Here is a 12,871-nt window from a genome sequence, read left to right as displayed (position 1 = left end):
CATTGTGGGCGTGACCACCATCTGCTGTCCGACTAATGAGATTATTAAAAACAACAACAAAATCCACATAATGCATCTATAATTTGGTTTGACCGCCCCTCTTCCAGTACAAGGCAGCGTAACAATTACAACCATAGACTGGGGAAACCTTCCCAGACAACATTGAGGGTACAGGCGTTCACACTGACTTTGGATTCTCACAGGTGTAGCAGCGATGATGATGAAGCGAACTGGATTCCTCTTTCTTCTCTTCCTCACAGGTAAGATTGGACCATGTCTAGCATGATACTCAATAGGTGTGTCCTGAAAAATATCTTAAACTTTAGAGTATGGCTAAAATTTTTTGTTGTGTCTTGTTAGTTTAATCAAACATTTTATGAGATAAAGTTAAGGAGATGCCTCCTAAGATATCTTCTAACAATAAAAGAGGAAAATTGTTTGACAAAAACGTTTTCTCACATAATTTACAATTGAAGATTTACTCTGAAAAATGTGCCGCTGGCTTTGATTTAAACAACACACATTTGAGCAATGAAATGGCAAATGGATCTCTGACGGAGAGCCAACATTCAAGCATAAATGACAAACAAATGGTCACATTTGTAAAATCATTAGTGCGCTGATGGGATAAAACCGTTCTGCCAACGCCCCTCTGATAATTGCCTCTCAGTGACCACAATCAATGGATATTACTTAGCTGATGTTTTTTAATGGTTTGATGATAATTCAAAGGCAGTGGATACCCGACCCACACGCACTAATGTTTGCCATTTCTCATAAATGATATACACACACACACACACACACACAAACATTATCGTGGTGTTTAGACAAAACATAACAGCAAAAGTACAACGTGAAAGTTCTAATCTAGAAGACTAGTGATAATAAGAGAAAACTGCATGTTTTGCTGATTTTTTTTTCTTTTAAAAATAAATTTATGTTATTGAGCTTATGTCTCCATGTTTTTGCTATAGATGAGGTCTGCCCTGACGATAACTGCAGTTATTGGGATGTTGTACACCACCTGAACCTGACCAAAGACAATGAGAAGTTCACCATGACCCGACCTGTTAAAAACTACAGACAGTCTACATTGGTAATCCTAGAAGTTCTGCTCATGGCTATTCTAGATGTGGTAAGTAGCCTAGTCAAGACAGACATAAGAAAGCTCTATTCCTCAAAATGTCCTCATATGTCCATAGACGAGAAGCTTTTGAAGTCCAAATTGTCAGAATAGTCAAGATACAAAAATTCACAAAGCAAACTTGTGATCATTCTGGACGATTACAAATTGCAGCAACATTTTAAATAACACATGAACGATTAAGGCAGTAACTACAGGAATCATGTTTGTAAGAAGGGGTTTGAAATATTCCAGCTGGCAAACTGTGTAGAAGATGTCTTACCTCGTCAATGCTAAAATCACTGGTATAGAGATGTAACACCTGAACATTTCTCAATATAATTCTGTACAAACAGACAAAGTGTGTCCTTTCAGTTTGTTTTTACAAATATTTCTGCAAATGGCAATTGGCTGGATATTCATTTATTGATCAATGTAGTTGGCGTTAATAAACAGCGAAAACATATATTGAGAATGCTGGTCTGATGATAACTGTGATAGTAATATGGCTTGCTTCTCTTTCAGCCTGGCTGCACCGCAAGGGGAACATTTTTTTATGGACTCATCTGATACAGTTTAAAATACTCTCGCTCAATGTGCTTGTGCTTGCTGGTCTTAAATACAGACTCTTACCCAGGTGTTTCCGAAAAATGTAGCTCCAACCAAGTGAAAGTTTTTTTTTTAAATATAAAATGGATTCAAGAATATCTACATGTTAAATTGGCATAAAGTAAAATAATGCTAGTGTGAATTAGACTTTATTTAACCCTCCTTTGTCAGGGTATAAACTGATCCACCAAAGAAGCATGATTTGCAGACAGTTATAAGGCGAGTGACTATTGTTCATGTCTATCGCCAATCTATTAATTCAGAGCACTGAGCATTCTGTGTTGATGTGTAGGTTTGTAGTTTCGATATGACAATCTTGTCTGAAATGTTCTGGTTTGAAATATTTTCACACATATTTTTTTGATTACAGGTTGAGAAAGACCAGAAATTAATTGCTTATGTTTGGACTGCTGTGGTGAGTTCTGTCTTTTCAAATATCCGGTCTCCCTTTGTTGGGATACTCAAATGGTTTTCCTTTAATTATTGTATTAAAAAAAATTCTCTCTCTCCCTTTACCTTGTATGTACTGTTTATGTTGACCCCATGTTTTCCTCTGCAGAGGTGGACAAATGAATACATTTCCTGGGATCCAAATCAGTTTTGTGGTATTGATAATATCTCTCTTCCTACTCACTTTTTGTGGAAGCCAGATCTGATGATTGAAGAAATGTAAGTGTGAATATATTTGCATACCCCCACATTCCTCTTACCCGACTTTCCCTAACCATGACCAGTACCTAAATGCCAGTGCTCAAATCAAACCCTCAATAACCTAACAATATGTGTTTTACAAATTAGGGACGTCTTTGTCCCCAGTTGCACAAGAAGTCCCGAATGAACTGGTCTTAAGTCTAGAGTGTGTCCCTGAAAGTGAGCTAAATAAGAACACACACACACACACACACACACACACACACACACACACACACACACACACACACACACACACACACACACACACACACACACACACACACACACACACACATTAACTTATGCCAATTTTAGTGTATTTACATAGTCTTACATTAATTTCCAAATACGAATTGGGGACACAGCTTTTGTCCATAATTGCACAAGCTGTCCCGTCAGCTGGTCCTAAGTTTAACATGTATCCTTGAAAGTGACCTGAGTCAGAGCCCAATCACACACACACACACGCACGCACGCATGCACGCACGCACGCACGCACACACACACACACACACACACACACACACACACACAGACTAGAAGGGATATTGGAGCTAAAATTATTATTTTGAAGATTCAGTTTAGTGTGTTATTATTTTGTTATGGTTAAGGTTATATTATTAGGGTAAGGGGCTAGACAATGGATCTATTAATTTCAATTATGTATGTATTATGTATTATCAATTTTATCCTTGCAAAGATAGAAATACAAACATATGTGTGTCTGTGTGTGTGTTCTTATTTAAGTCACTTTCGAGGACACACTCTAGACTTAAGACCAGTTAATTGGGGACGGCTTGTGCAACTGGGGACAAAAGCATTCCTAATTGGTAAAACACATTTTTGGGTTATTGGATAAGGTTAGGGAATTGATTTAAGCACTGGCATTTAGGTACTGGTTATGGTTAGGGTAAGCCTCCAGGAAATAAATGTAAGTCTATGTAAAGTCCCCAAAAGTGACCAACACACACACACACACACACACACACACAGACACACACACACACACACACACACACACACATACACACACACACACACACACACACACACACACACACACACACACACACACACACACACACACACACACACACTAAACGGTATATTGGGGCGGACATTATTATTTTTAAGATTCAGGACAGGTTTAGTGTATTAGTGTTTTGTTATGGTTAAGGTTATATTATTAGGGTAAGGGGCTAGACAATGGATGTATTAATTTCAATTATTTATGTATTATGATAATGTCAATTTTATCCTTGCAAAGATAGAAATACAAATGTATGTGTGTCTGTGTGTGTGTTCTTATTTAAGTCACTTTCGAGGACACACTCTAGACTTAAGACCAGTTAATTGGGGACGGCTTGTGCAACTGGGGACAAAAGTGTCCCCAATTGGTAAAACACATTTATGGGTTATTGGATAAGGTAAGGGGTTCGATTTAAGCACTGGCATTTAGGTATTGGTTATGGTTAGGGTAAGCCTCCAGGAAATAAATGTAAGTCTATGTAAAGTCCCCAAAAGTGACCAACACACACACACACACACACACACACACACACACACACACACACACACACACACACACACACACACACACACACACACACACACACACACACACACACACACACACACAGCGTCTGTTACTTTGAGTGTTTCTATGTTCAAATGTCTGTGAGTTTTCATACAGGATAGAGAAAGACAAAGGCGCTCCGAATCCTTACCTCAGCATCAACAATAAAGGTGAAGTTGAAGTCCAGACCAACCAGGTGCTGGTAAGCAGCTGCAGGATGACCGTTTATAAATTCCCCTTCGACTTACAGAAATGCAACCTCTCATTCTTGTCTGCCATACACACAGGTGAGAGCCTTTCGAGTTCTGTTTATCAGTGTGTTTGTGTTTATTGAGACATGACAAAGGAATAAAAAGTTAGCTGAAACAAGTCAAAATTAAACTAGATGTTTCAGCTTAATAACATATCCTGTAGTCTAGTTCCACGCTTCAAATGTATTCCACACATTAACGGTGTGTATATTCTTTTATTCACTTGATGAAATATGTATATGACAAAACGAGACAGTGGAGATGTCTTCGCTAAAAGAGTGTTTTTGAAAATGAGAAAGTAATGAGCTACTTTCAACTTTCTACATGTTATTCTTACCATCGAAAATAATCAGTGCCGTTTCCAGAACATTTTGACTGGGGTGGCCAAGGTGGTACACAGACCTAGTCAGTTGGCCATCGCACAGCAAACCTGAATGAATGGCATGTGATACGTATTATGACAAATGCAAATAGAATTCCTAATCATATTTGCCATGACCTTGAAACTTCATAGGGAGAATTCCAAGACCATAGTGGGGATCTGCCCCCCCCCCCCCTCATAAAAAGAGCTTAAAAGAAATTTGATGTATAATACTTTTATTTCATCTTTTACATGGTCCTGGCTTTGCTATGAAACATTTCCACTGGCTCACTGTCTGCACCACACAATATACCAGATTCTGACACCTATTTTCCTGTCCCTTCCTTGTTAATTTAAAACAACCTTACTTACTTACTATCTTCCACAACAGCCAAGGACATGCGACTCCGAGCAAGTGACAACTCTTCTGAGGCCACCGAGTGGTCTCGTGAGATTATGCGGACCCAGTATGAATGGCTGTTCATCAACTTGACCGTTACCTCAAAAAACGCCACTAGTTTTGGTGACCAGGACTTAATTATTTACACTGTAGGTATAATGAGATACTCAAAAGTAGAGAATGTGCAATAGTCACAATATAATCAACCACTTGACGCTTTAATCTAATTTCACAGATTACCATGAAGAGGCGGTCTCTCCTTTACATAGTAAACTTCTTGCTTCCCGTCCTGTTCTTCCTGTGTCTGGACTTGGCCTCCTTCATGATCTCGGACAACGGGGGCGAGAAACTCAGCTTTAAAGTGACTGTCTTGCTTGCTGTAACAGTGTTACAACTTATTCTGAATGAAATTCTGCCTTCCTCATCAAACAGGATACCACTTATAGGTAAACAGGTTCAAGGTAATTCGTTATAGGTGGAGTCAATGATTCTAGAGAAAGCTTGTTGTCAAAATAACTTTTTGTCAAAATGAATGAATATCTCCTCACAATCTGCTACCTCCCTGTACTGTGTTCATACACAGCTTAGGCTCTGTAAACGGGTATGCAAACAAAGGACATATAAACAAAGGGCGTCCACCATAGAAACATGCCCCTTTACAGAGCTTTGGTGTGAGGAGATATTCACTGATTCTGACAAAAAGTGATTTTAACAACAAGCTTTCTCCAGAATCGTTGACTCCACCTTTAAGTTCAAAATGAGCAAGAACAGCACATTCTGACTCAATGCTGTATTTATTTGTCTGCATTAACGGTGGTCACTGCCCCTCCCAGCGGTCTACTGCATTGGAATTTTTGCTCTGATGCTGCTGAGCCTTTTGGAGACAATTTTCCTGATGTATCTGATGGAGAAAGATTCCAGGAATCCAATCCAATGTAACAGCTCAGGCAAAGATGGAAGGCAGACAGATGACTGTAACCAACGGGGCAATGCCAACTTCAGCAACTGCCACGCAGGTGAGACCAGAAGTCCGTTGCACCAGCTGTTTGTGAGTTCAAAAGTAGCCCAAGTGTCATTATAAATTACTTTCCCTAATGTAGAGAGTAGCTGTTAAGCCCAAGCTATAAATATATTAATCAATATTTGTCGGTTGAAGAGTAGAGGAAGCACATCGGTCACACATGCTCGTCAATCTGACCCAACACTTGATTGATGTAACAGGGCTGTACGCTTATTTTTTTAGGTGGTAGCACTGGTGCTAGTAAGCAAAAAAATTCAGTAGCACAAAAATGTATTTGGTAGCACACAAAGTATGATCGAAAACTTGCATAACCCTAACCCTTGCATTTCACTGTAATTACCTTTGAGCCTGTCATCTTGGTCTCATTTGAGATTCTCAATTAATATTATATCCTAGTGTGTGCAGTAATAATTGTAGAAAAATTAATAGGGGTGCACTGATTGCAATTTAGACAAAATAATCTAACCTGCCAATTGCAATTTTTGCTGATTCAGAATTATTTCTCCCCATAAAAATATAAAAATAATATCTATATCTATATATTTTTTGTATCTAGGTCTACATATAATTATTATATTAATAATAATATTTTTTTTGTCCTTCTGTTAACTAAAACCAAACTTTAAAACATTAAACATAGCCTATTAAATAAAAAAGTATACATATTGGTACAATTTAGGATAAATTAAATAGGTTGTTGTGAATGTGTTGGGAGTTGTTCTTCAGTGGCTTATTTCAAACTTTGTTTTTAGACTACTGTTTACTTTTCTCTGCAGCTGAATGAGTTGCCTTTCTAGCTAGAGCACTGCAGGGCTGTGAAGCGCTAATTTCCTGTTCATACCGGCTTCAAAATAAAAGTCAACTCATGTTTGGCTAGTAACAGGCTTTTAACGTGAAGGCGCACAGGAAATGTTCTGTTTGCACACGCGCTAACTTAACTGCGGTAATGTGCCGTCTCCTTCCGGTTATTACCTTTGGTGAAGTTTTTATACGCTAGAATCGCTGCTCGAGCACAGATCCCGAGGACACATATCTTTCACCAGCCAAAGTGGAGGTGGACTCAATAACTTACTTGCCTAAGACTACATTTACCCCCATTTGGAGAGTGTTAATGTAGAGCCCTCTAAGCAGTGTTTTGCAGCGCTCTTCTGTGTTTCAAAGACAGCCTCTCCTCATTAGCAGCCTGTCGCACTAGTGCGAATGGACTTGTATTCATCATCGCACGCAGAGCCGGCCCGAGGCATAAGCGAACTAAGCGGTCGCTTAGGGCCCCTGACCGCCAGGGGGGCCCCCTCAAAAAAAAAAAATTTTTTTTTATTTTTTTTTTATTTTAGTTTGTGTGTTTGATATTAACATCATATTATGCAAATGTGAGTTATCATACAAAAAAAGGAATAAAATGTTTTGGTCTAGATCAGGGGTTCTCAACCTTCTGCAAGCTGGGCCCCCCCAAAGCTGGGTCATTGCAGTTGGGCCCCCCCACCGACCCTGACAACCCCCCCCCCCCCCACACACACACACACACACCACCCTACACAGATAGATAGATAGATAGATAGATAGATAGATAGATAGATAGATAGATAGATAGATAGATAGATAGATAGATAGATAGATAATCTATTATTGTTATTATCACAAGGGCTAGGCCAGTGGCGCACCTTTGAGTTGAACATTGGGTTTAGGGTTGGGGTCCGGAAATTTCTTATATTTTAACGTTAAATTCTGGTGCACTTTAAAAGCTAATTATGAGATTGTATCAATGAGACACTGAGGAAATGTTTTTTTTTAAATCTCCTTAGAAGAGAAGAAAATAGTAGCCTAAATAGAACATACACAGAATAAATTCTACAATAGGTATACCTGTTGTGAAAAAGCTTCACAAAACAAAGTCTATGATCAATGGGAAACACTGCTGTCTGACAACCCAGTTCAGAGAATGTTTCAACTATTGAGTCTTGGATTTGGAAAGTGGCCAGATTTAGCTCAAAATGCTACCTGCGATTAATGTGCTGTGCAGCCTGAACGCGGAGTTGTGTGTGTCTCAGTGGCGATTCCAGGAAATTTTGACTGGGGGTGGCCAAGGTGGGCCACAGAGCTAGAGTGGGGTGGCCATCGCACCCCTGAATGAATAGCATGTGATATGCTGTACAACCAATTCAAAGATGATTTATAATCCCAAATGCCCAAATCATGTTAGTATCCATTGTAATGTTTGTCAGAAAACTAAACCCCTGAAGGAGGGTCTGGGGGCATCCCCCCCAGAAGATTTTTTTGTGTTTTTAACATGTAATCTAAGCATTCTGCTGCATTCTGGCGAAGATAATAAAGGAAAAAGTCAATATTCATTTCAGTTCAGATGAATAGTAAAATTAGCAAGACAACATAACTTGCTAGCAGCCAGATGCCTAACAACTGGACAGAGGGACGGATGACAACTAGCTTTTGACCAAATATCTTGCTAAAAAAATAAACCTTTATTTATGAAATTCTGCCCTAAGAACATGTTACACTTGCTAACTACAAACTTAAATTTTTTTATTCAGATTTCAAAAATCTGCTGGGACACGTGCCCATACACGTGTATGGGTGGCACGCATGTCACAAGCACACTTATGCTGTTTTCAAGACCTTTGCTGACCAGAGACCAGTTCTAGTGGCCACAGTCCTACCATTAATTCAGTACTTGAAAATTGCAAACTGATCTCATATCAGTGGATTGGAGTGTTTGTGTGATGAACTTGGCAACTACCTATCAAAAAAAGTTAAGAAAGAAAAAAAATACATATCATCTCTGAACTAGGCTACATATCAGGAAAAAAATTGAAATTACAAAAAAAAAAAAAAAAAAAAAAAAATTAAGATAATTTTTTATTTATTTATTTTTTCATCCCCCTCGCGCCCCCCCGGTAGAGTGTCCGCGCCCCCCCGGGGGGGCGCGCCCCACCGGTTGAGAACCACTGGTCTAGATAATTAATAGCCTAAAAATGTAATCAGTTCATCTGGGAGGTAATCCGAAATGATCTGATCATGTCACGTTCACATCCATGCACAGTGTGTATTGAGTTTATTTAAAAACAATTGGAAATGGGGCTGCCCTCAGTTGCCCATGCACTGTGTTTAGTCTATAGCCTATTTCAGCCTTGTCTGTGGAAAAAAAGATACAGTAGCTGGACAACAGAGTTCTTCTGCTTCGTTCCTCTCACTGCATTTAAATGCATTCATTATATTACAGAGAAATATGTCCCGTAAAAGAAAAAGAGCTCCAAGCCCAACCCAGAGGACCCTCCATAATATTTTATATTAATATTTTTATGGAAAATCCATGTGTCCTTCTTCAATAGCTTCTAATTCATCGGACCCAGTGTCTCCAAATTATTTGTTCACACAAAATTTCTCAGATTTAGCCTCTTAATTTTCCTCTCAAAGTGCACCAGATTCATGCATTTCACTTTAAAAAGGTTAAAAAAATCTCCCGGGGGGGCATACCCCCGGACCCCCCTAGGAGGGTCTGAATCTCGGCTGTCTAATATTTTCGCACAGCTGCACAGTGGAGGCACTAGCGGAAAACACTGGCTGTGTGAATGATATTTAACAAAGATCTATAGTTTCAGCAGCGCTAACATTGGAGAGGGGCCCCCTAATCATATTTCGCTTAGGGCCCCCTGAAGGCTTGGGCCGGCTCTGATCGCACGTGATCAATTTCAGTAGCAAATGCGATCAAAACTGTCGCACTGTACAGCCCTGTGTAAGAATTTAACTTACTTAAATTACATAACGTCATGCCAATAACAAAACGTCAGTGAGGAAGATTTTAAGCACAAACTTAGAAATGGATTGGCGAAAACCCAACCGAATGCATAAGCACATAAGTAGTTTATATTTACTTGATTGTTATTATGATGACGTTATGTTATTTTGATATTTTTGTTATTTCTAAATAATTAATACATCATTTTGAAACCATCTTTGTGTTAAACCTCTCCTTTCAGAGGAGCAGAATTGGACCAAATGTGCTTGTCGCTATAATATGTCCACTGGTGAATCTCCACCTGAACTGCTGTCTGTGGCCAAAGAGGTTGGAATATAATTATACTTAAATTCTCATCATAGTGGACACAAAATATATCAGCCGTTAGTTTTACAAAGCATAATTGTATTAACTAGTCTTCTAAATCACTTTTTCAGGGGAGCAGCAGCAAACTGACTGAAGAGTATCATGCATTGGAAAAGCTTTCGGATGAGCTGAGGGAGATGGAAAAAACACTATCCATGTTACTTAGCAACAGGATGGAAGAGGAGAAGCCCGGCTACTGGACCAGAGTGGCTGTAAGAGTCAACAGAGTATTCTTTATTTCATATGTAACATTGGTCGTTCTGTTTTTAATTTATATGTTTCTAGAATGGAACACAGAATAGACATGATCATCGCTATGACATGAAAACATTATTGAGTAACTTTTTCTTTTAAGCTTAAAGGCGGAGTCAGCGATTCTGGAGAACGCTTGTTGTCAAAACACTTTTTTGTCCAAATCAGTGAATATCTCCTCATGATACGCTACCTGTCAATAATGTGTGTGCACTGAAATAAAATCTGGTGTTATTACACAGCTTAGATTCTGTAAACTGGTATGAAAATAAATGTTGTCTTAAAAAAAGGGGCCCACCATAGCTAGCATTATGCCCGTTTATAGAGCCTAGCCTGTGTATTAACATTGTGAGGAGATATTCACTGATTTTGACAAAGTGATTTTGACAACAAGCGTTCTCCAAAATAGCTGACTCCTCCTTAAATGCCTGCTGTGCAATGGTAGGCCTGTGTACTGTTTGTAAGAAATGTGTATTACCAATATGATTACCAACAATACATACTGTATAAGAAAAATTTAAAACTTAAACTATGTTATATAGAGGCTTGTAGACGATGTGGACATAGTCATGTAACAGCATTTAAGCTTTGCTGCAAATGTCACTTTGGTCAATGCATAACATTAAGCTTGTTTCCTTACTCTTTCATACAGCTGCTCCCAAAACACACAACACTACCTGTTAGCATGTACTCTTTTTGCCTGTGAGGCTTACAAACCTCTTTTTTTAAGGATTTTTGACTGCAGACAACGACCACAGTCCGGATTCGAACCCGTAGTCTGCTGCTTTTGCGAACTCAGCCTCTATTGGCAACTGCTCTAACCACTACACCACGAGACCCCCCTTACAAAATGTAAAAATACGCATCTCTTCCATTCAATGGATTTTATGCATCGCCTCACCTAATCTAACAAATATACACAGTGTGAAATTGGTGTTTATGTATAATATGTAGGCCTACTAACCTAATATGACATCTACTATTTAAATGGCTGAGCCATTTATAATGCACAATCTTATTTATTGTATATAAAAACAGAGCACACATTTTCTAGGTTATTGCAGGAAACCAAAAGAGCTTTTATTATTTATTCCAATTTGTGTTTTCTTAGGAAATGCAGTGTAATGTGCTGTAAGGCTGTTATCTTCAGCATATGTTATTTCATGATGTATTTCACGATGCAGTTCGGTTAACTTGTTTGTACAGTAATGGTTTGAGAACATGTATCAGTGTCTTTGTGTCGCACAAATACAACTACAGTAAATGATGTATTTTCTCAGCAGTATACAGTATGTGGGGACTTGATTTGGGAACCGGAGTGTGGGTGGTTCAAGTCACATTGGTTTTGGAGTGTGTACTGGTAGCTGAAAAGGTGCCAGTTTTCTTCCTGGAAATTACTAAACTAATTTGTTGGAACTAATTGGACTTTTATTATTATGGATTTCTTCGCAAATTGCCTAATGGATGAATGGGGAATGTGCAAACCACAAAAGTGGGTGGATAAACTGGGAATTACTTCGGGCCCTTGCACAACACTGAGAGTGTCTGAAAGCCATAAAGTCATGGCTGAAATGATCAAACAAAGCTGATATTGATTAAATATCACAATTGAAATAATAAATCTATTAACAATACACCAGGATCCCCAACTGGGCAGAATCATATATGTGTTGTGTGAACAAATTAATATGGAAACGTTCTTTTATACCTCTCGTTAAGACTCTTTACTTTCTTTAAGATTCACACATACTGTAGGCTATAAGTGATAATGTATCATACCTTAAAGTTTGAATAAATCTACTCTTATTTAGCCAAATGTACCGTATGTCCGCAAAGTATAGTTGTTTGTGTGTGTGTGTGTTCCATCTGTAATTTTGTGTTCTTTCTTTCACTGAGTAAGGCACAATCCCTAACTGCTTGGGGTTCCATCCTACGGGGCAGCCACCCTATCTCAGGGTGTATTCACACATGCCGTGTTTAGTTCGGTTGAAACGAACTCAGATGCACTTCTGCCTTCGGTGCGCATCTTTCAGGCAGGTGTGAATACAGCAATCGCACTCGGGGGCGGACCAAACAAACGCTCCGAGACCCAGCTGAAGAGGTAGTCTCTGCTGCAGTTCGTTTGTGATGTGAATTTGTCCGAACTCGATCGGACCCAATTGCAGGACGCACTGTGCCTTTTCTTTCTTTTCTTTTTTAATAAATTGCAGTCAGCTTCACATTATGGGAAAGTGTTGTTGTCGCCATTGTTAGGACGATAAGTTGTGGTTTGACCGGGAGCCCAGAACAATATATTACATTTGATCGAGAGGACGCGTAAAAATGCTGAATGTGTTCAGCGATCAGATGCAGGAGAGGGGAGCGTCTCCTGCACAGTGCCAACAGGTTCACGCTGCGCAAGCCGCGCGTCCAGCACCAAAAATACAGTAAAAATTATGTTTCATATCGTAGGCTACAAGCCACAT

At 39.1% G+C, this 12,871-nt stretch overlaps 1 pseudogene across 1 annotated transcript; it reads left to right on the top strand.

Moving 5' to 3' along the window:
• The first annotated feature begins 214 nt into the window (after positions 1 to 214).
• LOC307267374 (5-hydroxytryptamine receptor 3A-like) lies at positions 215 to 11,541 on the top strand (annotated as a pseudogene). The gene is made up of 10 exons: positions 215 to 260; positions 978 to 1,138; positions 2,106 to 2,150; positions 2,295 to 2,404; positions 4,122 to 4,291; positions 5,008 to 5,462; positions 5,850 to 6,032; positions 10,030 to 10,115; positions 10,226 to 10,366; positions 11,518 to 11,541. The product of its transcript is annotated as a 5-hydroxytryptamine receptor 3A-like (transcript).
• Positions 11,542 to 12,871: the final 1,330 nt, after the last annotated feature.

The sequence above is a fragment of the Ammodytes marinus genome (genome assembly GCF_949987685.1).
Source record: "Ammodytes marinus genome assembly, chromosome: 20".
Classification (NCBI taxonomy): domain Eukaryota; kingdom Metazoa; phylum Chordata; class Actinopteri; order Uranoscopiformes; family Ammodytidae; genus Ammodytes; species Ammodytes marinus.
This window is presented reverse-complemented; position numbering and strand designations above follow the sequence as displayed.